Source organism: Hyperolius riggenbachi, chromosome 1, assembly GCF_040937935.1.
Source record: "Hyperolius riggenbachi isolate aHypRig1 chromosome 1, aHypRig1.pri, whole genome shotgun sequence".
NCBI lineage: Eukaryota > Metazoa > Chordata > Amphibia > Anura > Hyperoliidae > Hyperolius > Hyperolius riggenbachi.
This window is the reverse complement of record NC_090646.1, coordinates 337,813,024-337,838,141: the sequence shown is the minus strand read 5'-3', so window position 1 is coordinate 337,838,141 and position 25,118 is coordinate 337,813,024. Positions and strand designations below refer to the sequence as shown.

Here is a 25,118-nt window from a genome sequence, read left to right as displayed (position 1 = left end):
AGCACCTTTAGGCTTTACAGGGGTGCTTACAATTTAGCACCCCCCAAAATGTCAGGACAGTAAACACACCCCACAAATGACCCCATTTTGGAAAGTAGACCCTTCAAGGTATTCAGAGAGGGGCATGGTGAGTCCGTGGCAGATTTCATTTTTTTATGTCGCAAGTTAGAAGAAATGGAAACTTTTTTTTTTTTTTTTTTTTTCTCACAAAGTGTCATTTTCCGCTTACTTGTGACAAAAAATAATATCTTCTATGAACTCACTATGCCTCTCAGTGAATACTTTGGGATGTCTTCTTTCCAAAATGGGGTCATTTGGGGGGTATTTATACTATCCTGGAATTCTAGCCCCTCATGAAACATGACAGGGGGTCAGAAAAGTCAGAGATGCTTGAAAATGGGAAAATTCACTTTTTGCACCAGAGTTTGTAAACGCTATAACTTTTACCCAAACCAATAAATATACACTGAATGGGGTTTTTTTTAATCAAAAACATGTTTGTCCACATTTTTCGCGCTTCATGTATACAGAAATTTTACTTTATTTGAAAAATGTCAGCGCAGAAAGTTAAAAAAATCATTTTTTTGCCAAAATTCATGTCTTTTTTGATGAATATAATAAAAAGTAAAAATCGCAGGAGCAATCAAATAGCAGCAAAAGAAAGCTTTATTAGTGACAAGAAAAGGAGCCAAAATTCATTTAGGTGGTAGGTTGTATGAGCGAGCAATAAACCGTGAAAGCTGCAGTGGTCTGAATGGAAAAAAAGTGGCCGGTCCTTAAGGGGTAGAAAGCCCTAGGTCCTCAAGTGGTTAAAGGCAAAGGCACACTCTTGATATGCTCAGCAATGCAGGTGGCCGCGGGTTTTACAGAAATGCATGACACCGGTTTTGCTTTGCATTGCACTGAATGGAACAGCACTGCTTTGTGCGCAGAAATGCATGCAGCAGTGCGTTGTAAGAACCGACTGCTGCACAGTGCATAAGTGTGCCCGTCAGACAGTGCAGTCAATGCACTGATGCCCCAACGTATTGCACCCTGACATGTGCTGGTAAAAAGTGTACAGGCTCGTACTGACATAACATAGGTAAATCTCTGCAGCAGAGAGAGGAAGAGATAGCAGAAAATAAAAACTTCTTTGTAGACTGGTTCTGATGTTCCTCATTTCCTTTTCCCCATAATCAAAGAAGGTCACAAAGATGGGAAGGGATGTGTGCTACCCTCTTTCCCTGTAATTTAAACATCCCATGAAAGTAAGCCCTAGCAAGAATTTCGAGCATGCTCGAAATATAAGCCCTACCCCGATAATAAGCCCTAGCTGCCTACAGTAAGGGGAAAATGTACAGCAACTTGTGTTTCTCTGGAGCCGACGGTCTCACGGGCAGGACCCTGGGCTCTGACATTGGGCTAATTGCTGCACTCACTGCTACTCAACGAGTGCAGTGATCACCCAATAACAGATCCATGGTCCCGCCTACGAGATCATTGGCTCCAGCAGAAACACAAGTTGCCATACTTCTTCCACATAGGCTGAAGATTGGGGACACAGCAGCATGCAGCTGGCGGGGAAGAAGAGGATTAGGGGGACATTGCAGGATATGGGGAACAGCGCGACATGGAGCTAGGGGTAATAGGAGGATGCAGGGGGACATCAGGAGTTTAGGGGACACAGGAGTTTAGGGGATAGAAGTGGACATGGGTGCAGAGGGGGCACCAGGAGGATACTAAAGGTACAAGGAACACACAGACACAGACAAGAGGTGGATCCAGCAGAGGAAGGGGTGGCACAGTGGGGAAGACAGAAGAAAACACAGCACAGGATCGTGTGTGTTCATAAGCCCTAGCACAAACTTTGGAGCCAAAATTAATATAAGACACTGTCTTATCTTTGGGGAAACACTGTATGTACACAGTAGAGTAAAGCCAATTGAACCTTGAGTAGGGATTTTAATTTTCAAACCAAATTTCTAATAGGAACAAGGCTTTTAGACAGCAAATATGAATACACACAGTTGGGTAAAAAAAAAAGAAAAAAAAAAGAAATTAAAAAGGTAGATAAACCTGTTGGGGAAGCATTTGTCAGGAAATGCCAGGAAACCACACCCAAGAGATGACCTAGTTAAAGTAGACCTGAAGCAAAAATAAACTTGAGATAATGAATTGTATGGGTAGTACAACTAAGAAATAGAACATTCGTAGCAAAGAAAAGTCTCATATTGTTTTCCAGTACAGGAAGAGTTAAAAAAAACGTCAGTTATTATCTATGCAAAAGAGCTTTCCTGAGCTATTTGACCCAACTGGGAGAATACAGTCCTGTTTCTGAAGCACTTAAACAGCCAAGAAACAGTGAGAGACAGCATGAGATGAGGTTTTACAGCAGAAGTTCAAGGGGTCAAGATTTCTGCTTTGTTTCATAGCTCAAAAGATAGAGTGTGGTTTTAAAACTGCAGCTGTGACAGTATGATACAATGTAATAAAAAAAGCTACCATATATACTCGCAAGCGAGTCATGTGATAGAAATGATGCCCCCCGCTTCCTCTGCTCCCCCCGCGGCCGCCGCTGCTATTACCTTAGCTCGGCGCCGCTTCTATTCCCCTGTCCTGCTCGTAATCTACAGCAGCACGCCCCTAGGCGGCTGCTGTGATGAGGAAGGGAGCCGTAGAGAGAGAGCGGTTCCCATAGTAACGGCGATACACATGGCCGCTACATGAAGCCGCTCTCTCTACGGCTTCCTCCCTCATCACAGCAGCCGCCGTGGGGCGCGCTGCTGTGGATTACGAGCAGGACAGGGGAATAGAAGCGGCGCCGAACTAAGGTAATAGCAGCGGCGGCCGCGGGGGGAGCAGGGGTGCACTATACTACCTACACTGGGCACTATACTAGCCATACTGGGCACTATACTAGCTATACTGGGCACTATACTAGCTATACTGAGCACTATACTAGCCATACTGGGGCACTATACTGGCTATACTGGGGCACTATACTAGCTATACTGAGCACTATACTACCTACACTGGGCACTATACTAGCTATACTGGGGCACTATACTAGCTATACTGAGCACTATACTAGCTATACTGGGCACTATACTACCTATACTGGGCACTATACTAGCTATACTGAGCACTATACTAGCCATACTGGGGCACTATACTAGCTATACTGGGGCACAAAACTAGCTATACTGAGCACTATACTACCTACACTGGGCACTATACTAGCTATACTGGGGCACTATACTAGCTATACTGGGCACTATATTAGCTATACTGGGCACTATACTAGCTATAATGGGCACTATACTACCTATACTGGGCACTATACTAGCTATACTGAGCACTATACTAGCCATACTGGGGCATTATACAAGCTATACTGGGCACTATACTAGCTATACTGGGGCACTATACTAGCTATACTGAGCACTATACTACCTACACTGGGCACTATACTAGCTATACTGGGGCACTACCTACCCATACTGGGAACTATACTAGCTATACTGGGCACTATACTAGCTATACTGGGGCACTACCTACCCATACTGGGCACTATACTAGCTATACTGGGGCACTACCTACCCATACTGGGCACTATACTAGCTATACTGGGCACTATACTAGCTATACTGGGGCACTACCTACCCATACTGGGCACTTTACTAGCTATACTGGGCATGATACTAGCTATACTGGGCACTATGCTAGCTATACTGGGCACTTTACTAGCTATACTGGGCACTACCTACCCATACTGGGCACTTTACTAGATATACTGGGCACGATACTAGCTATACTATGCACTTTACTAGCTATACTAAGGCACCACCTACCCATACTGGGCACTATACTAGCTATACCAGGACACACTGAGGGGATCACACGGACTGCATTTCCTACCCTCAGCTTATGTGTGGGTCAATAATTTTTTCCTGTTTTTTCAGGTAAAAGTTGGGGGGTCGGCTTATATGCAGGTCGGCTTGCTTGCGATGTATATACGGTATATAACTGACTAATGTTCTATTAATTATTCGTAATACACATACTGTACAATTCATTACAGTATATCATACGGTTTTTTTTCGCTTCAGGCTTATTTGAAGAAGAAATTAAAGCAGTGTGTAACGATTGGTGTCAGCAACACAGATTTTTCTGATTATTGGTGATCTGCAGTATCACCAATAATACAGATGCTATACCTGATTATGTGGTGATCTGCAGAATCACCAATAATACAAGTATAGCTAGACACAGGCCACCTAATGTGGTTTTGTGTTTGGTGCAACAGTAATAAGAGAAGTTATCTCCCGAGGAGCGGGAGACACAGACAATACTGCAGCCAAGGATCCCCTGAGGGGCAGGGGATTCAGATAGTACTGCAGCCAGTGGACACCTAAAGGGCAGGGACCACTGACTGTGCTACAAGTGAGGTCACAGGTGGAATGAGTGATTAAGACTGCACTACAGCCAAGGATTCCCTGAGGAGCAGGGAACCAGACTGTACTGCAGCCAGTGGACCCCTGAGGAGCAGGGACCACTGACTGTGCTGCAAGATGATCTCCTGAGGGGCAGGTGATCAACAGACACTATTTGCAGCTAACAGACACCTGAGGAACAAGTGTCACTGATAGTACAGTAAGACTGATCACTTAAGGATTAGGTGACAGCCCTTAAGATTTCCCTTACTAGTGGTAGACCCACTAGTAGGGATAGAAATGTCAGACAAGCAAGGTCAGCAGCGAACGGACAGATACAGTACAGAGGCGGAAGACTGATTCGGTATCCAGGTACAGGCAGAGTCGGCAACAGTAGACAGATAGGCAGAAGTACCGAATCAGCAACCAAGAGAGTAGTCAGGAGAGCGAGAGATCATAACAGATAAAACAGTAGTAATATAGCAATCCTAGTCTAGGTGTGAAGTCCTTGGTTTCAACACCTGGGAACTAGACTAACAGATGTACAATAGCGATATAGCAATAACCTAGTCTAGGTGTGAAGTCCTTGGTTTCAACACCTGGGAACTAGACTAAAGAATGGTACACAAGTCTATCAATATAATAGTACTTCAAGATATCAACAGAATCTGACTAAGCGTGAATTCCCAGCTCCGGCTGGTTCTAACACACTGTAAGATCTGACTAGGGTCTGAGCGCTCACACGTTAGCATTCGCAACAGCAGACAACTTGCAACTGACAGGCAAGCTGTATAAATACCCAGAGCGCTCCACAGCGCCGCCCCAGTCACTCAGCCAATCCGGAGCATAGCTGGAGTCAGTTGATCGGCCTGATCAGCTGACTCCCCTTCTACTTGCATAAAGGTCCTATCGCCTGGCGCGCGCGCGCATAGCTCTTAATCTGTGTGCACTAGAAGGACCAGGCGAACCAGCAGCATGTAGCTGCGTGGCAGAAGCCGCCGGCTGGAACGCGGAGATGGCCGCCCTGCCGCTTGCCCATGCGGTGGCATCTCCGCTATCCTTTACACAGTGATAATTATAACAAGGGCACACTTGCTATGTACCTTCCCGATTAATAGTTAAAGCTAACCATTAGTTGCCTTTTCTCGTCTTTGTTTCAGCTTCAGCATTGTTTTAGTGTTGGAAGCCCAACACAAATTCGATAGCAGCCAAAAGTGCCACAATTAAAACCACTAAGTGCAGTGCCAACCTATAATTCAGACACCAATGGACTTATGCCCAGTAATTTAAGAAATACTTTAAGAGGCACCAACACATATGAAATACTTAAATTAGTTTAACCACTTGAGGACCACAGTGCTAAACCCCCCTAAAGACCAGGACATTTTTGTGGAAATTGACCACTGCAGCTTTAAGGCCTAGCTGCAGGGCTGCACAACTCTGCACACAAGTGATTGCCCCCCCCCCCCCCCCCCTCTTTTCTCCCCACCAACAGAGCTCTCTGTTGGTGGGGTCTGATTGCCCACCTAGTGTTTATTTTTTTTTTTAAATAAATATTTGTGTCTTTTTTTGTTATTATTTTTATACTATTTATTATTTTGTTTTTGTCAAACCCTCCCTCCCCCAGCCAGCCAATCCTGGCAATCAGCTGTCATAGGCTTCTACCTATGAGAGGCGATCGCTCTCGAGTGTCCCAGGGGGACAGCTATGTCACACGGCTGTCCCCAGTACAGCGATGCTGCAGATCGCAGTGCTGTACACAGTTATTAGACGGCGGTTTCGCCGTCTAACAGTCTCCGAGCGGTGATCGCGGGGATGGAGCTCTCCTGCAGTAGCCCCAGGACTTGATGCCAATTGGCGTTAGGCGGTCCTGTGGCTGCCGCCGCGGTCACGCCCATTGGAGTGACACGGTCATTAGGTAGTTAAAAAGAGGTGGTAACAGTGCATTTATGTAAAAAAAGGCACCTGGAAAAAGGATTTGGGGGATTGCTGGTAGTAGAATATCGGTAAAATTACAGATATTCTACTATGTAATTCCAATAGTAAAATAGTGGTAATCTTTACCAATATCTTACTATGTCTTAATATATATATATGTATACTGTATATATATATATATATATATATATATATATATATATACTATGTCTATCTCGTCAGCTCAATGTCCAGTTCAAAAAAATCAGGCAAAAAGGTAGGGCAAAGAGACAAACCCTTTTTCAGGACCATTTCCTCCTTCTCAGTAAGTATGCGGGAGGAAATATTGATCACCAAATTATCAGTTATTTATTCTTGCTGCGCAGGTTAATCCCCTGTGGGGGGGATTTGTTGTTTCCTATGTTTACGTGCACCCCTCCTCCTTGACTTCTTCCCTCTCCTGATGCATCGCTCTGGGATGACTCTGTCGTTGTTGGTAAAAATTCGGATGACCCTGAGTCTGTTTTTTTTCTTGGCTTTCTCGGTTTGTGAGGTTTTGATGGATGGGGTCTTGGATTGGGACGTCTCGGTTCTGCTGGACCCTTTTTCTGCCATTTATAGACATAACCGTCCACATAGTCAGACTCGTCAATTGAGGACCGATGTTTTTCCAAGACTTCCCTTCGTCGAACTTCAAAGGAATGATATGCCTCTTTTGATATTAAGGATTTTATTTCTTCCTCTTATGTCACAATTTGTTTATCCAACTTAGGCAGTTCCAACTTGATGTGCTATGGTATGAATCATAACATCAAAGCTAGCCTTGATGTACCAGATCTTCTCTATTAAAGAGATCAAGGAAGTATCCCCTGTAAAGAGGGTAGGTGGCACATTCGATCTCCCGCCCCTTGGAATTCGGCGGACTCTGTAATACTCTGCTAGCGTTTTAGCATGGAGGTCCAGAGCAATCCGGTTCTTCTGCACTCGAATAATCGATCGTTCTATTAATTTAGGATCTTTCTTAGAAAGAAATGCAGTATCCGTCAAGTAATCCTCAACCACAGCTGCAGCATCTTCATCAGTATATGCAAACAAAGCTCCACACTGGGGTGCTCGTCCAAATGCCTTTCCATATTCGTGCTTCTCGGACAGCACACCTTGCTTGCTTTATTGGTGGTGCCAGGTCTAGTCCGTGTGGCTAGCACAGACTTAGCATAGTTCAAAAATAGAAGAATGACCAGCACCGACCTTTTCTTAAAAATGCAGGTATTTATTCACCAGAAAATTGTTAACAAAAGGTAGCCAGTAACATCCGAATGCCTCAAGGATGCAAGTATAGCTCAATAGTAATCATAGCTCTTAGCTGCAGAAGATAGCTGAAAACATCAACAGAATATGGTATGTATATCCATTGCAGACCAATCTGCCTACACACAATGGACATTTGCCGTTTCGAACGGGTAAACCGTTCTTTGCCAAGTGTTTAGCATATCGGTTATGGGGATTGCTTATGGGGAGGTGGAGAGAGTATAAATAAGGTAGATGCAGGCATTAGTGATTGCTTTTATCCTTCCCATATTTTTGGACAGCAATGACATCACTACCCGAGTATGGACTATGGACTACCCGATAATGGAGTATGGAGTATGATCCTCATGATGAGCGATTGGTAATCTTTCAGACAGCCCATCTGTGAGGATCCGCTCGGCTGCCTGCGCAGGCAGGCAGCTTTTTGACCACTGTTCAGGTCTGCATTCTGCAGGTCTCTGGAAGACCTTTTGTCAGTTTTGCAGCTTGCTGCTGAGGAATTTGCATACGTTTGTCATGCAGATTGCCTAGCCACATCCTTTGTAGGCTTGCTCTATATATACCATGTGATATCACAGACCTGGGCTGGTCATAAGGGTTAGTCCTGTGAAACACTCCTGGAGTGTCAGCCCTGCTCATTGATTAAAGATTAGCTTAGAGTAATTCCTGGGACTGCACTAGGCAGGTTCCCTAGTGCAGTTAGGATTGCATATCTGTTTTTTGTCTGTTGCGATTGTCCTGTCCCAGCGGTGGTCGACAGGAAATCGTTCTGTGTGTCTGGGTGCTAACCGGAACAGCGGTTGTTACTGGTAGCCCCTTCTGATCTGTCTTGCCTGGATCGCACTCGCCTTGCGTTAGTGCTGTGGATCCTTCTGTTCTGTCTTCCTGGATCGCACTCGCCTTGCGCTAGTGCTGTGGATCTGTCTGATCTCCATCTTTCTTGCTGTACTTGGATCGCACTTGCTCTGGCGGAAAGAGCAGTGGATCCAGCTCGCTCTGTTTCTATACTTGGATTGCACTCGCCTTGCGCTAGTGCTGTGGATCCTTCTGTTTTGTCTTCCTGGATCGCACTCGCCTTGCGCTAGTGCTGTGGATCCGTCTGATCTCCATCTCTCTTGCTATACTTGGATCGCACTCGCTCTGGCGGAAAGAGCAGTGGATTGTATCTCTCACTTATTCCTGTTTTCGTGTATCTGTCTTGTCTGCTACGAACGCTTGCTGGAGGCTCGGTGAGGTAACCGTTAAGCAAGCGCTCGCGTCCTCTGTTTCATGTTTGTCTGTCGGTGGTTAGTTAGGCGTGCTTGTCTCTGATGTGCTTAACACGCGGGGACCGCGCATAAACGCGTGCACTGTTGCGAATGAGTGCGGTGTTAGCGTTTAGTTAGCATTTGTTGTTTTCCTTGTCTTCTCATTGTATGATTTGCTGTGCCTTTGCTACTCTCGTGCTCTGCCTTGCTGTAGCCTTGTGTCACCTCTGGCAATCGCCTCTCTCGCGATTGCGTTCCTACTTCATATCTGCTGTTGTATGTGCACCGTCGCGGGTTGGCGACTAGATTGGGGCACATACATACATTCTGTCCCTGTGCTCATTCTCTTCCGCAATCGCTTCTCTTGCGATTGCGTTCTCACTTGGTTTCTTCTGTTGTGTGTCCACCGTCGCAGGTTGGCGGCTAGATTGGTGGACATACATACATTCCTCATCTGTGCTTATTCGGTCTTGTGTCGCTGTTAGCAATCGCCATCTCTGGCGATTGCCTTCTCACTTTATCTTCATGGTTGTGTGTTCATCGTCGCAGGGTGGCGACTAGTTTGGTGGACACACATACCCTCTGTCGCTTTGATCTCTCTCTTTCAGGGCTATCTTGCCCTGCGTTTCTTTCCTTCGTACAATTCCTGTCTGGCGTCTGTGGCAGGGCAGAGGAGCTGTTCCTCTGCACTCCACAGCTCCACCTGTCGACAGGATTAGGTCTTCATTCTTTCCCCTTTCGTCTTTGAGCTCTTGTAGGATTGCCTCATAAACTATTTTAACGCTTTTAATATTTGTTTTCACTCATCTGCATTTGTTTTGTCTTATTTTAAGTATGTATAAAAATGATCCGTAGGTCAGGATTCTTTTTGTTCCTAAAGTGGAAAGTTACGCCAATTGCTCCCCTATTTGTATTCATAATTATGGGTGTATTTATAAGTTTGGGGTTTTTTTTACAATTTTTAATGATAAGGCATCTTCTGCTTTATTTATGTATTTGTTGAATAACTAAATAGGAGTTTGCACAGACTGTGGTGAAGGTATTTGAAAATAAAAATCCAAGTGGTTAGGCGGGCCCCCTTACAAAGGTCCACTAGGTGAGATATTAGTGGCTTGAGAAGCGAATTAAGTGGGAATCCCCAAACCACCTTTTTCTTATGTGTGTATAAATTAGCTCTCGAGACCTGCGGATAGGATCTACCCCATATAAAAGTAACTAGTTTATTTTGCATCACTCTGAGAAAGTGATATAATACTTTAGGAAGCAGACCAGTCCATTAGCCATTTTGTCACTGTTATCCTCAGAGGGTAGTGGTTGTGTCAAAATAAACCCTGATATGGTGAAGTCAGGAACTCTATGGAGATTTTTGACCATGTGAAAGGATAGAGAAACTTAAGCCTCGAACAAGTCTCCGGATATAAGGTAATATTGAGCACTTTAGGCTTATTAACATTTATGCACAAACCTGAGATAATAGAAAACTGATTTAAAATATCCATCCATTTCACTGTGGGGTAGGAAGGGTCAGTGAGGAACAATAACAGGTCATCCGCAAAAAGATTGAGTTTATGTAGCACTTCTGCTATTTCAATTCCAATTATCCTATCATTTTGTCAATGGTGCCATTGCTAAAACAAAAAGTATAGGAGAAAAAGGATAACCTTGGTGGGGGCCCCTAAAAATACTGACTGGATGGGAGCTGAATCCAGCATAATGAACCCAGGCAGAAGGGGCAGAGTATAGAACTCTTACGCAAGCCTAAAATCAGTCTCCAAATCCCCATCTGTCCAGGACCTTCACGAGGCTTGTCTTCATGGTATAAAGCCAACTTGGTCTTTATGTATAATAGAGAGTAGCTTTATATCTATATTAAATAGAGAAATGGGCTTGAACTTTTGGGGATCCAGAAGCAGCATAGCTATATCTGACGGTAAAGAGGTTTTGTCTGGCAGTGCTTGAGATCTCTCTTCATACTTTTTAAACAGAGGCCCAAGTACACTGAACCTGTCCTCTAAACTGTTGGGAGGCTGCTGCTGTCCCTACACGTCACTTTGCCTCTAGCTAACAAACCCGTTCTTAAGTCGTGCTTATCATAAAACAGAAAAAAAACCATTGGTGGTCAGCAATTCTATACAGACAGGATGGTAAAATTATTTACCTGATAAGTAGCATCATTCTCAGGTTCTGCTTGTGATATTACCTATCATATGGACCATTCCTTCTTTAGTTTGAAACGCGTCTGTCAGTTTCATTTAGTTCCGCCAATATTGTTTACTCAGTAATAGTGTCTCTTTTACAGTGCCTCTGTGCAGTACAATTCCTTCTGCAGAGACTGCCATGGAGTTTATTAAAGAGGGATTGTGATTTATACAGAGGGAGTAGTGTACTAGCATCTTGTGATTTGATTTCCTGTTTTATGCATCCCTAAATTGTATTTGCTTTGTCTGCTGCTGCTTGGCATGGAATATGGGTGCTTAGTTTGTTATCAATCAGTAAGTCTGATGTTCCCTCGCTGTAAGCCATTTATCTTATATGTTACTCTACCGTTGGCACATCCAAGGTGTATAACCTTATATTTATCTACATTAAATTTAATCTGCTATCTGTCTGCCCATATAGCCGCGCAGTTGAGATTACGGTATTTTGTAAAATATCACTATCCTGCTTAGCGTTGATAATTCTGCATAATTTTGTATCATCTGCAAAGATAACAACATTACTCTGTATTCCATCTGCTGGATCATTAATAAATAGACTGCAAAGGATTGGTTCTAGTACTGACCCTTGCAGGATCCCACTAACAGTTTCCCATTTTGAACATTTACTCCCACTCTTTGCATTCTGTCCTTTAACCAGTCCTCTATCCACTTGCGCAATTTTTTTCCTAGTCCCTGTATCCTAAGCTTTTGCACCAGGCTATTGTGGGGAACAGTGTCAAAAACCTTTGCAAAGTCCAAGTACAGCACATCTATTTCTAGCTTTCTCAAGACCTAAATGTGCATTCAAAACTTCTTTAGTAAACACATGTTGATGTTGTATATCATCTATAATGGTGGCCACTAATGATCTAATATTTTTTGTCCAATCTTACCATTTCTATGGAATATAAGTGACTATCTTAAGTATCCATTCATTGTATTCACTCAGTTTACCCTTCTACTACATAGATTTGGTAGGAATAAACAAAACAATTTAGATCATTAGTGGGCACCATTAGAATGCATGCAAACAGTTTACACACAACTAATGTTAAGCTCACAGGTCTGTAGTTCCCCAGTTCTCATCTTTTCCCCTTCTTAATTAAAGGATAAACATCAGCTTTACCTTAGTGAAATATCAATTAGTAATATGGGAATATAAGGTTAGTAATATGTGAAAATATGATAAATAATATATTTTCTTCTAGAATGTATTTTTGCACTTTTAGTCTCCAAGATATAAAATGTATGGATTTATTTTCGCAGCGTTTTATGGCTTAGAATCAATGATCATTTGTAGTAATCATTGATTCTAATGTACCATATAACAATACTTCATAGGGAAAACTGAATCCATGAAAGAATTTGTCTTGTGATATTTTACTTTTTTTTTTGAAACGCTTTTTCACAAAATCATTAATTCAGTGATCAATAAATGATAAGAAAAATGTTTTGCCAGTTTAAAATCTATGCACCATATTATTCCTGGATATTTCTCCCATATACAGCCTTAATATAGCGCAATATACGGTAAATCAGTGAAGGGAAGTGATACTCCTTCCTAGCTCCATTGTACAGAACCTCACGCCTCACTCATGTCTTTCAGGACATGGCATACACAACATTTAACGGCTACATATTTATGGGTATATGCCCAAATCATGATTGGGCAGGTGGTGAAAGTCTGTCAATCTGTCTAGTAGAAGATCATTATTTAACATGAACAATTTATTTAAACCTGAAGGGATATTCATCACTAGATATTTTATGTAGGGTGCATGCCATTGCAAAACTGTTCACATTTCTTCAGCAGTGAAAAAAGGTGATGTTAAGGAGGCCATAAACAATACGAAACCACGGGCGATGGACTCTTCGATGCGATCATAATATCAATCGCAACTGATCGAATTGGCTACCAGCTTTACCAGCTTACCTTCTGTTAGTGGACCCGAATTATTGTTTCTGATCGAGAGTCGATCGTCCAAGGAATTGTATCGTTAATGGCCACCTTTAGATTGAATATGGAATACAGGAGTCTGTAAGATGCATTTAATATTCTGTATTACTGATTGTATGATCATGATAGAAACTTATAACAAAGGAGTACATTATTACGTTTTACATCACCATACTGTATTTGCTAGGGAAAAAACATATCATGACCTAGGATTAGACCACCAATGACTGCCTTTGGAAAACAAGACCTCCTAAGGTATTTATAATGTCATTGTAGTGCCCCTTGCCATACTTCAATTATATGTGTTCAATTCATGTTCACTGTTACATGTGCCCCCTCCTCACTCTATGGGGTTGATTCCCAAAGGAGCGCTGCTTCAGCTGAGAGATTAAGATAATTGCTGAACTTATCTTCTAGTCTCTCTTTATTGGCACGGCAGTATGGCCCACAAGCAGCAGAGACAGAAATATGCATAATCAATGTTACTTTAAAAGATATGGAACAGTATTTATAATTTTCTCAGCAAATTTCCCTTCCATTACATAAGTCGCAGAACCTGATAATGTTTAAAAATTAGACTGATAGGTACACAGGAAACAAAAACAAAAAGGAAGAACACATTGCACACATTGGTTCCTTGTGGGTGGCGGCAAAGCCTCTCCACTACGCAAAGTACCCTCATCCCAATGTTAGACATGGGTCTAGATGCAGGATGGTCTGACTAAGTCTTGAGCCGTGGAACACAGTGGTGTGCAAACACAGGAGAGGTTTCAATGCTCTGCAAGCTACACCCAAAGGAAGGCAGGAGCAGCATAGACAGCCCCCCCCCCCCCCCAAATGATCTCACCACTTTGTGGGACCATCCACTACAGCTCCCAACACTAGGGATATTTCCCACAAAACCTCCCTTCACAAATAGGCAAAACACCATTTGAAGGATTTAAGCTAAGCAGTGATTTAGGGGAAAACTCTGGATAAGCCAGAGATAGAAGTTGGAAAAGCCAGTGAGCCTTTGGAAACTCTTCTTGCTTAAAGGGACAGTCCATTCCAGGACTGCAAAAAAATATCTGGGGTCCACAGTAATATTGTTGAATGATTAGGCCCAGAAAATGAATAGTTTATTTGTCAAATTTTCAATTATGGCCTTTAGCATAAGTCAGTAAACTCTTCGGTGATCTAACATCGTTTTGACACAAATGCTGCAGTGTGGTGAAAAAGATGAGAATGTCAACTAAATAGACTACCATAAACAACAACAATAACAGGACATACTGTATGTAAAGCACTTTTCTTGCATAGGACTAAAACGCATCGGCTTGTCTCAGATCAATAGATACTTGCAGTTTGTGATGTTTTACAAAGGTTATGAGAAATAAATGCCAGACTTGGGCCTCGATTCATCAATGTCTTTGCGATAACTTTTTTCCAGTTCGTTAAATTACCAAATTCGAAATTTATCGATTTCTAGTTGTATTCATCAAGGTTTTTCCGTATTCGGACATGCAGGACAAGTTTAGGACAGAACAATACCCCCAACGACTGCTGAGTAAGGCCAGGGACAAAATTAAGGTACCAATGCATGACCGGGTACATCACAGATCTATTAGCCACAAAAGAATACCATTTGTTAGTCAGTTTAATGTTTATAGTGATACAATTGCAGGCATCATACGCAGCAACTGGAATTTATTGAAAACAGCTTTTCCTCATATTGAGTAATTTCAAAATGTTCCACTTATGTCATATAAACGTGCTCCAACATTACGAGACAAGTTGGTGCGGGTGGACATGGGCACCCAAAAGGGAAGAGGGGCACAGTCGGCTCGCCCCAATGGCACCTATCCATGCTTAAATTGTGTGCATTGTCATAGTGTCATTAAGGGAAATTATATTTGTCACCCACATTTGGGTACTAGATTTAATATCAAGGGTTAGTTTGATTGTAACTCATGATATGTAGTTTATGCACATAAATGTCCATGTGGATTACTATACATAGGACAAACTACACAGCCTATGAAAATTAGATTGTTAACACATAAAAGTACTATTAGAAACAATGCTAATCATGCAGTCAGCCAATTGCATACCTAGATATTGGAGCAGGTACCACCACTTAGACGTGGGGGACATAGACTTAAGAGATTACTATACAGAGAGGCAGTCTGGATACGTAGGCTTGACACTTTAGAACCGAGGGGAATGAAAAGGAACTATGATATGCTTCCATTTATTTAATTTAATTCAATTTATTCTTACATTGCTTTATGTCCCTGCTTCTGCGTGTGATGCCTTGCTGTAATTACAGTATGTTTATTAATTTACTCATGTATTTATCATTGTTGCTGATTCTTGTGTTTGGAGTGGTAGCGCTAAGCGCGCCAGGTGAAGGCGTCCTGCCCGTTGCCTAGTGATGGCGGGGCAGGCAGGCAATGACATGGTCTGCCCTCCCTTTGCCGCCAAATGACGCTGCCTGAGGGCGGAACTTTCTTCCGTCTTCTGGTACACAGTCTCCCGTCTGGTCCGCTCTTCAGAGGGGCGTGGCCTGACGTGATGTCAGCAGGAGGCTGTTTCCCTATTGGTCGGCGTCTGGTAGGGTAACTGAGCGGGTCCACCTCCACCCAGGACGTAGCTTGCCGCTCCTACTGCTCACCGATTGGAGCCACAGCTCCATGCATATTAATGAGCAGTTCCACATTAGGTCCGGGCGGCAGATGGAAGGGGATTGGTCGCTACAATGCGACCCAGCAGAGCCAATTGGTCTAAATTAGAAGGTAGTGCTATATAAGGTTGGATTTGTATGTATGTTTTAGATACTGATTGAACTTGACAAAGGAGGTTAGTCTTCTATGTCACTTTGCTACAAATAAAGTGAAAGAGCAAATTATCGGATGGTGCCAGACTCAACTTTACTCCTACAAGGGTTATGAGAAATAAATGCCAGACTTGGACCTCGATTCATCATTGTCTTTGCAACAACTTTTTCCAGTTCGTTAAATTACCGAATTCAAAATTTATCGATTTCCAGTTGTATTCATCAAGGTTTTTCCGCATTCGGTGTGACTTCGATAAAATATCAATAACAATGCGGTAACCATTCGTTAACATGACGATATTTCCATTTTACAGTGGTAATTTAACACAAGGCCATAAGATTCCCGTGGAATTGTGGGTAAAAAGCAGGGCTGTGGAGTCGGTCCAAAAATCCACCGACTCCGACTCCTCAGTTTAGGATTCCACCGACTCCGACTCCTCGACTCCGACTCCTCTAATTTGCATATTACAATTTTGTTGATTAAAAGTATGTAACATGAAATTCGTCTCTTAACTGCCAACGCTTAGGAATTTTACAAGACAACTGAAGTGAGAAGGATATGTAGACTACTATATTTATTCCCCTCAGACTAAAACTAGTCCTTGGTAAGAGTACTTGTAAAAGGTACAAACCGGAACAAAGAACATCTATCAGGCCCTAGGCAATGTAAGTGTGGGTACATGTAAGAATGATGTGCAGGTACTCTGCAGGGGAATGAGGAGATTCTTCCTCTATTACACATTCTTCATGCACAATCTGAACAAGGTTTATGGGTGACAGACAACACCTCTGTGTTCAATGTGCACAGCATTCTCAGTGGATTCCCTGCAGCTCTGTGGGGAGTGCATATGTAGAGTTTAGTACTACTGTGTAACAAAGTAAACCTGAGACAGATGAAATTAAAGTTTTATACATACCTGGGGCTTCCTCCAGCCGCCTTCAGGATAATCAGTCCCTCGTTGTCCTCCTCCACCACCTGGATCTTCTGCTATGAGTCCAGGTAATTGAGCCAGTCGGGCGTAGTGCGCATGCACACACTCCGCCGCCAGGAGCATACTACACCTGTGCAGCACTATTGCGCAGGTTCAGAATGTTCCTGGCTGTGGGAGCGGCATTTGGCCGGACAGCGCTGACTGGCTGAATTACCAGGACTCATAGCAGAAGATCCGGGTGGTGGAGGACAGCGAGGGACTGATTAGCCTGAAGGGGGCTGGAGGAAGCCCCATGTATGTATAAAACTTTACTTTTCATCCGTCTCAGGTACCCTTTAATTTGTAGTCACCAAACCAAATTTTAACAACATATCAAATTATTTGATTTCATGAGCAAAGGGAGTGCATACATTTGCATAAATCAGCATCAGTGCAGAATTATTTCCATCTCATTGACCATCTCTATTAGTGACACAGCTACACATCAGGCTTTATTCTTACAGCATAGATGTTATTTAGTATATATAAGAGATTCCTGTGTACACATCATATATACAGTCACAATCAGATATGTATATCTGACCTTAAAAATACGGGGACTGCTTTATTGAAGCAGCACAAGTAACTAATTTTGATTGGTTTATTTCATTTTTGTGGACTAAGCACAGCTATTACTGTATATATACTGTATATATACATTATTTTTTAATGACTATTATCTGAGAAATAGAACATTTTATCATATTTTCTATTTTAATTACAGTTACAAATTCATTAGGAGTCGGAGTCGGAGTCGGTGCATTTTTTCCCGACTCCGACTCCAGGCACCCAAAATTGCCCGACTCCACGACTCCGACTCCACAGCCCTGGTAAAAAGGAAGTCCTTTGAACACCACGTAGCAACATTCCGAATAGGGCTTAACACCTGGATCAGGATTTTGGAAGTGGCTTGGGACAATCCCACAATTTCGCCAGCTACAGCTTGATAGGAGTCTTTTCTGAAAAAATGTAGTGCAACTAGCAATTTAGTTAACCTTGCACTGCCTGCGTTCTCTTACAAGATGATTCAAGAGAAATGCAGATGTCCTGGTATAGCAAATAAATCCATTCTCTTGCAAATCGATATGGTCCTAGACCTTATTTTTGCCCTTCTGCTGATACATAACCACTTCAAATGGCTCCATCTTCTCTGTCAGCAATGATCTGACAGGAATAACGACAGAGCAGTGAAGGAGATAACTAATCCTAAATTGAACGCTAAACCACGCCCACTTTCATTTTCAGGAATTGCACTTTCTTTCGTTTTATCTCATCATTACAGAATGATTACCGAATGCTCGCTAACAGCTGTAGATAACTTTGATGAATCCTGAAATCAACTTACGGTATTTTACCGAGCTGTCGGTAATTGATTCGATAAGTCTTGATGAATCGAGGCCTAGGTGGCTTTTCAGTTTTGATTTAAATGCCTCCAGGGTTTGAGCTATCTTGATTGGGTGTGACAAGGTGTTCCAAAGAGTAGGGGCAGCATAACAGAAGGTTCTGGATCCAAAGGTTTTGAGTTGGACTCTGGGGGTGGTCAAGTTATTAGATCCTGTTGATCTGAGGTTGTCGTAGGTGTGACGCAGTTGCAATAAAATGTTCAAACATCCAGGGCTTAGATCATGTAGGGATTCTATTACTTTATTTTATGGGTAGCACGTGGAGTGAGCAAGGATTGGTGCTATGTGCCAATGGCGGGATTGGCTTGTTATTGGCCTTGTGGCAGTGGTCTATACTAACTGTGTGCAGTGCAGGTCATAGCAGTGGTATGTAAGACCGTGATTTTGGATAGTTTTTCCAAGTGAACAACAAAAGGGATAGCATCCATCCCTAAAGCACACCATATTTTAGTGGTACAGAGTTGGACCAGAAAGCTCCCAAGGCTACCCTTTGTGTATTGCCAGCCAAGGAGGAGACATTGGAGAAACCATTGGAGGGTATAACCATTGATGCCACAGTACTCTTGCAGCCTGTTAAGCAAGAATTCATGATCAACCTTATCACAATCTTCTGAAAGATCAAGCTTTGTCATGATGGAACACTCGCTTTTGTCTCTGGCCATAAGCAGACCATTGAAGTTTTGGACGAGGGTGATTTGCAGCGGTGGTGCTTCTTGAAACCAGATTGTAGAGGGTCAAAGATGTTGTTCCTTGAGAGGCTGGCTTTGCATTGGAGATACACAGCCTTTTTGTAATAACTTTACCCAGAAAAGAGAAGTTGGAGGTCTGTAGCTGTTCGAAATATCCAGATCTATGGGGTGTTCTCTTGAGTAGTGGTCTGATGATTGCTTCTTTTAGGCAGGTAGGAAACTCCCCTGCTTTCAAGAAATTGATTTTCATTCGATTATAATAATTGAATCGGATGGTCGATTGGTCGCCAAGTCACCTGATGTATGGCCACCTTTACTGATAATAGAGTCTTTTAACCTTCTCAGTAATTTTTTATCAAAAAGTAGTTTCCTATACTAAGGCCTTGTACAAACGTACGAGGCATGTCACACATCAGGAATCGGCACCCAATCCCTCGAGCGACATGGCTTGTCTGAGGCTGACATACACATCGTTAGCCTGCAGGCCAATAACGTGTTCTGTTCCTATGCGAGGGGCAGAGAACCACAAGCATGATGTGGCTGGGTAAGTGGAAAGAACAATGCACTCTGCCGTCAGTCGGCCGAAGTGATCTGCTGAGCATATCACTGGCTGATGGGTCAAGAGGGGTCAGGGTCTGATATGCACATTGTCGGCAGAGAGGTGAAATTCTGACTATAGATCCACTTTATATACAACAGATATAGTCAATGATTTTCAGGCATACAAATTGTATATGTCAAGTCACTACAAACTACTATGAGAACAAATTCTAACAAAAATGAACCCAGGAGGTAGTTTAGATGAAACATATGAGTATAATCATGGTGTAGCATGCTTAGGAGCAATGATAAAAACAAAACTGTGGAAATGGCAAATCTCCATGACATTCCACTACTAGCCAAACATCCTCAAACTAGCACCTTCAACTGAGAACTGAAGTCTGAAATCATTCATAATTGCATCCATTATCTTACTGTCTTGAACAAGGCTGTCACCCAAACTGTCAGCATGCTACAGCAAGTTACTTTACTAAATATAGACAACATTTCTGCCAGATGTATCTTCACTACTGGCTCTGCTAACTTATACAATAAAGATTTCTTATAACTTATACAAGTCAATATTGTAAATCTCCTAATCTCTACAACTACACATTAAAAAATAAAATATAAGACCCCTTACCTCTCAGTGTTCCACACTAAAAGACTCACATCATTCCAGCAGGGTCTGCGTGTCTAAATATACAGAGACAGGTGCAACAGCCAGCATGAAATGACAACCAATCACGGAGAAACATGAGCCATGTGGATGCAATTTTCATATGTCACCACAGCTCTGTCGAGCTGTAAAGGCAAACACAGATTTTCATCATGAACTTAATGAAACTTGTTTTTACACGTACATACTAGTCACCTTTTTAAAAATAAAATAATATTCCATGTTCATTGCATCATCATAGGCACAATTTCCTCTAATTACCACACATTAACTTTACCAGCCTTTATTAGTATTATTCTCTGTGTGTGCAATTTCTAAAACCTTACCCAAAGCTAACCTGTTGTTTAAAATCAGGTGTTTCAGACTTAACATAAAAACTTTATGAGAAAACTTAAACTGGTAAATCTCTCCTCGTTAACACCAGTGTATGATGTAAAACATAGACAATTTGGACTAGGGTCAGTGAGTCTGACACATTAGCATAGCAGGTGCCAGGAGTATGTATCAGGAACAGCTGTAAACAAACATGTGAGCAGAGGACAGCTGGTCAAAACATTATTTACCGCAGAGGAAATTTTCATTCATAATCCAGTAGATTTGAAAGGCAAGTGCTGACATGTGACAAAAGGAGCTTTGTTTACAGCCAGTGCGCATCTTACAGAATATGGAGAATTTTTGCATGTATACAGTATTTTTGCCACACATTTAAAGCACACCTGAAGTGAGAAATTCACTTCAGGTTTGATACATACCTAAGTAGAGGGAAGGCTCTGGATGCCATAGAGTCTTCCCGATCCTCGGTCCATCCCTACGTTCTTGCTCTGTCTTTCTTTATGCGATTTGAAGCCACCCATTATAACAGTGATAAGAAGATCGCTTAAACTGTGTCCACATAAAATGAGTGGTCAATGGGAGATCAGTATACTTATTCTTGTTTTTTTTTTTTTGCTGTTAGTAATGAACCTGTGGTGGTTCATATGCTTATGCAGAGTTTTTCCTGTTTCTCCCACATAAATTCCTTTGGGGCTTGTTGCACACATGATCTCCCAAATACTGATCTCCTACTGCCGACACATTTCTGTTTACGTGGACACAGTTTAAAGAGAGTCTGAAGCGAGAATAAATCTCGCTTCAGACCTCATAGTTAGCAGGGGCATGTGTGCCCCTGCTAAACCGCCGCCATCGCGCCGCTAAACGGGGGTCCCTTCACCCCCAAATCCCCTCGGTGCAGCAGGGGAGCGCTTCCTGGTTGGGGCAGGGCTAACCGCCGCAGCCCTGCCCCACGCGCGTCTGTCAGCGCGTATCTCCGCCTCTCCCCCGCCCCTCTCAGTCTTCCTTCACTGAGAGGGGCGGGGGAGAGGCGGCGATGCGCCGCTGATAGACGCGACTGGAGGCAGGGCTGCAGCCGTTAGCCCTGCCTCCAGGAGCGACCAAGTCTGCGACCAAGTGTTGCAGTGGGGGGTTTGGGGGTGAAGGGACCCCCGTTTAGCGGCGCGATACCGGCGGTTTAGCAGGGGCACACATGCCCCTGCTAACTATGAGCTCTGAAGCGAGATTTATTCTCGCTTCAGAGTCTCTTTAAGCAATATTCATATTAAGCAATCGTCACTGTATTAAATAGGTGGTTTCAAATTGCATCAAAGGAAGACTAACAAGAGACAAAATGTATGCATTGGTTTAAAACTGTAGATGAAGGTTTAAAAAAGGATTCTAACTTCTTGTGCTGGTACGATAGGTTTTAAATGCCATGATTCTTGAGATTTTTTTATTTTGTGTGCTGGTAAGATGGTTTTTAATGACACATTTTGTTGTATATGTTTAAGCAAACAAATGGTCTTATCTATTTGCCATAAATTAGCTAGCATCCTTGTGAGATCAAGTTGTAATTAAGGCATCTAATAGGCCTGAGCGATAAGTCGTTTAAAGGACCACTATCATGAAAAAAAGTAGGCAGTTAAAATCTGACAGAACCGACAGGTTTGGGGCCAGTCCATCTCCTCATGTGAAATTCTCAGGGCATTCTTTGTTTTCAACAGCATTTCCTGAACAGCAGTTTAACTGCCAAAATAGTAAGATACCAGCCGGCCTCCCTAATCACTTGCACACTGTTTTGTCAGTTACACTTTGCAACTGCTGTTCAGGAAATGCTGTTTAAAACAAAGCCCTGAGAATCCCCCATGAGGAAATGGACTGGCCCAAAACCTGTCGGTTCTGTCAGATTTTAACTGTCTACTTTTTTTGTGATAGTGGTCCTTTGAAAACTGAAATCGCATTCATGGAAACAACGATTCCGTGATTGTGAAAGCGGCGGTTTCTCACGATATCCCGGCGCTCTCCCACTGTGCAACAGTAGCAGGTCCAGCAGCCATTCTCCCGCTGTGCACAGCTCACCACTAAGTGTACAAGTAGCGGCGGCTCAGCAGACCTCACTCCCATCGGCTCACTCACTTTCTCCTTCCTTCCGCCTCCTACATCATCAGCTGAGCGGGCAGCAGACTCTGCAGGCCTGTCAGTCAAGTCTGCCACTCGCCGCCCCGCTCTGTCTCCGCCCACTTCTTCCACCATCTGCTATGACTGTATTTAGAGCAGTGCTACATGAAAATGGCCGACAATGTCCACAAATGTGGACATCGGTGGTCATTTTCTTGTAGCCCTGCTCTAACTACAGACAGAGCAGAGGCGAAGAGAGAAGAGTGAGGTCAGCGCTGGAATGCGTGGAGCGTCGTGGCGTGGTGAGTCAGCTGCCGCCTGCGCATGCCACTGAGTGCACCTATAACTGGCTACCTATACTGATACCCATACACATGACTTCCTATACTGGGAGCACCTATGCTTGGCTACCTACCTATACTGATGCCCCTACACCTGAGTTCCTATACTGAGAGCACCTATGCTTGGCTACCTATACTAATGCCCCTCCACCTGAGTTCCTATACTAGGAGCACCAATGCTTGGCTACCTATACTGATGCCCCTACACCTGAGTTCCTATACTGGGAGCACATATGCTTGGCTACCTACCTATACTGATGCCCCTACACCTGACTTCCTATACTGTAAGCCCCTATGCTTGGCTGGCTACCTACCTACCTACCTACCTATACTGAGTATGAGGGTAGGTTTTTTTTGCACATTGTGAATTTTTAGTGCTTTTGGAAAAAAATTGTGAATCGAATCGAAATCGCGATTTCTGAGAAAAATCGTGCAATTCAATCTTTACCTAAAATCGTTCAGCCCTAGCATCTAATGACATTTATTAATGTCTGCAAAAGAATGTTCTCCTCCGAATGTCCAGTGTGTATAAGGTGTGTCTTTTAACATCTTGTTAATATACAGGAACAAAGTCTAAAGTCTAAAAAGTTTTATTAGCAAAAGCTTACTTTTTTTCCACTAAGTTAGCCAATAAATGGTATCATCCTGATTCAAAGCTTCTTGCTTATATAAAAGCCACAAAGCGATAACATTTAAGCTTCTGCTTCATCTACAACTATTATAGTGTGTTTTTTCTTAAGCAGTATGAGTTTTGCCTACATAGAACAAGATGGAATCTGTACCCCAGGCATTGTTTGCTTCCCCACACTGAACTTGTGAAAAATAATTAAAACAGTACTAACTTTCAGTCTGACTTGAACCGCTGGTTAAGCTATGTGACTAATCCATGTCAGAAGAAAGAAGTTTCCATTTGGGATATAATCAAATCACTTTGTGTAAAGACATCAAGACACAGGATGCACAGAGCATAAAAAATTGTAAAAACGATGACCTCCTGAAAAACATTGGCACAATATACATTTTTGCAATGTGACTACTAGAGCTGAACTTAACCACTTGAGGACCACAGTCTTTCTACTCCTTAAGGACCAGAGCCTTTTTTTCCATTCAGACCACTGCAGCTTTCACGGTTTATTGCTCGGTCATACAACCTACCATCTAAATGAATTTTCCCTCCTTTTCTTGTCACTAATACAGCTTTCTTTTGGTGCTATTTGATTGCTGTATCAAAAAAGATTAAAGAGACACTGAAGCGAAAAAAAATATATGATATAATGAATTGGTTGTGTACTATGAATAATTACTAGAAGATTAGCAGCAAAGAAAATATTCTCATATTTTTATTTTCAGGTATATAGTGTTTTTTCTAACATTGCATCATTCTATAATATGTGCAGATTACACAACACTCAGCATTCAAAATGATTCTTTCAGAGCAGTCTGTGAACTAATGACCTCTCCTCTGGCAGAGAAAAAGTAAATAGTTAATGAACAGTTGAGATAATAAAAGTCAGAAAACAGCCCTGGCTTTTTTTATAGAGATAACAGCTGGAGTTTCTTAACTCTTCCTGTACTGGAAACAATTAGACTGATGTATCTGATCTTAATGTTTTATTTCTTAGCTGTACTACACATACAAATCATAATATCATAATTTTTTTTCGCTTCAGTGTCTCTTTAAGGCCTCTTGCACACTGCAAGCAAATCAGATTCAGATTCAGATTTTTAATCTGTTTTTACATCCGATTCCGATTCAGATTTTTAATCTTAACTGCATGCTGCGTTTTTTGATCCGTTTTTCTGTTGAATGTATTCAAGGAAAATCGGAAACGGAATCGGAATCGGAAACGGAATCGGAAAACGGATTTGCAGTGTGCAGGGAGCCTAAGGGGCGCTATTGGGGAGACAAATTCCGTATAGGGGGAGGAGAGTTGACACCACCTCCTATATCCAGCTGCTATCTCACTTAGTTGGAGTACCCCTAACTCTCAACTCTGTGCAGAAAACCTTATATATAAAAAATTATGAGAAGCGCCAGGTTGTCACATAAGTAAGTGTTTCTTTTTATTTATTTCAAAATATCAAGACAATTTAAAATTCCTCTTAGTCTCACATGCACACACACACACCAACAATATCCCCCTTAATCACACTGGGAGTGTGCTGATGAGCTGTTTCAAAAAAGGAAGGAAAAAATATATAAAATTA

General features: G+C 42.5%; 1 protein-coding gene across 6 annotated transcripts in view; it reads right to left on the bottom strand.

Annotated features, from left to right (window-relative positions):
* JSRP1 (junctional sarcoplasmic reticulum protein 1) overlaps positions 1-25,118 on the bottom strand; it is a 125,326-nt gene that overhangs the window by 76,289 nt on the left and 23,919 nt on the right. For 4 of the 6 annotated variants that reach the window (XM_068233957.1, XM_068233955.1, XM_068233961.1 and 1 more), the window contains exon 2: positions 20,104-20,264. The exons of 1 other annotated variant lie outside the window; for it this stretch is intronic. The gene's annotated coding sequence lies outside the window, so the exon portion shown is untranslated. Of the gene's footprint in view, positions 1-13,018; positions 13,039-20,103; positions 20,265-25,118 lie in introns of those variants that run through there. One more of the 6 variants, XM_068233960.1, reaches the window with a different exon arrangement.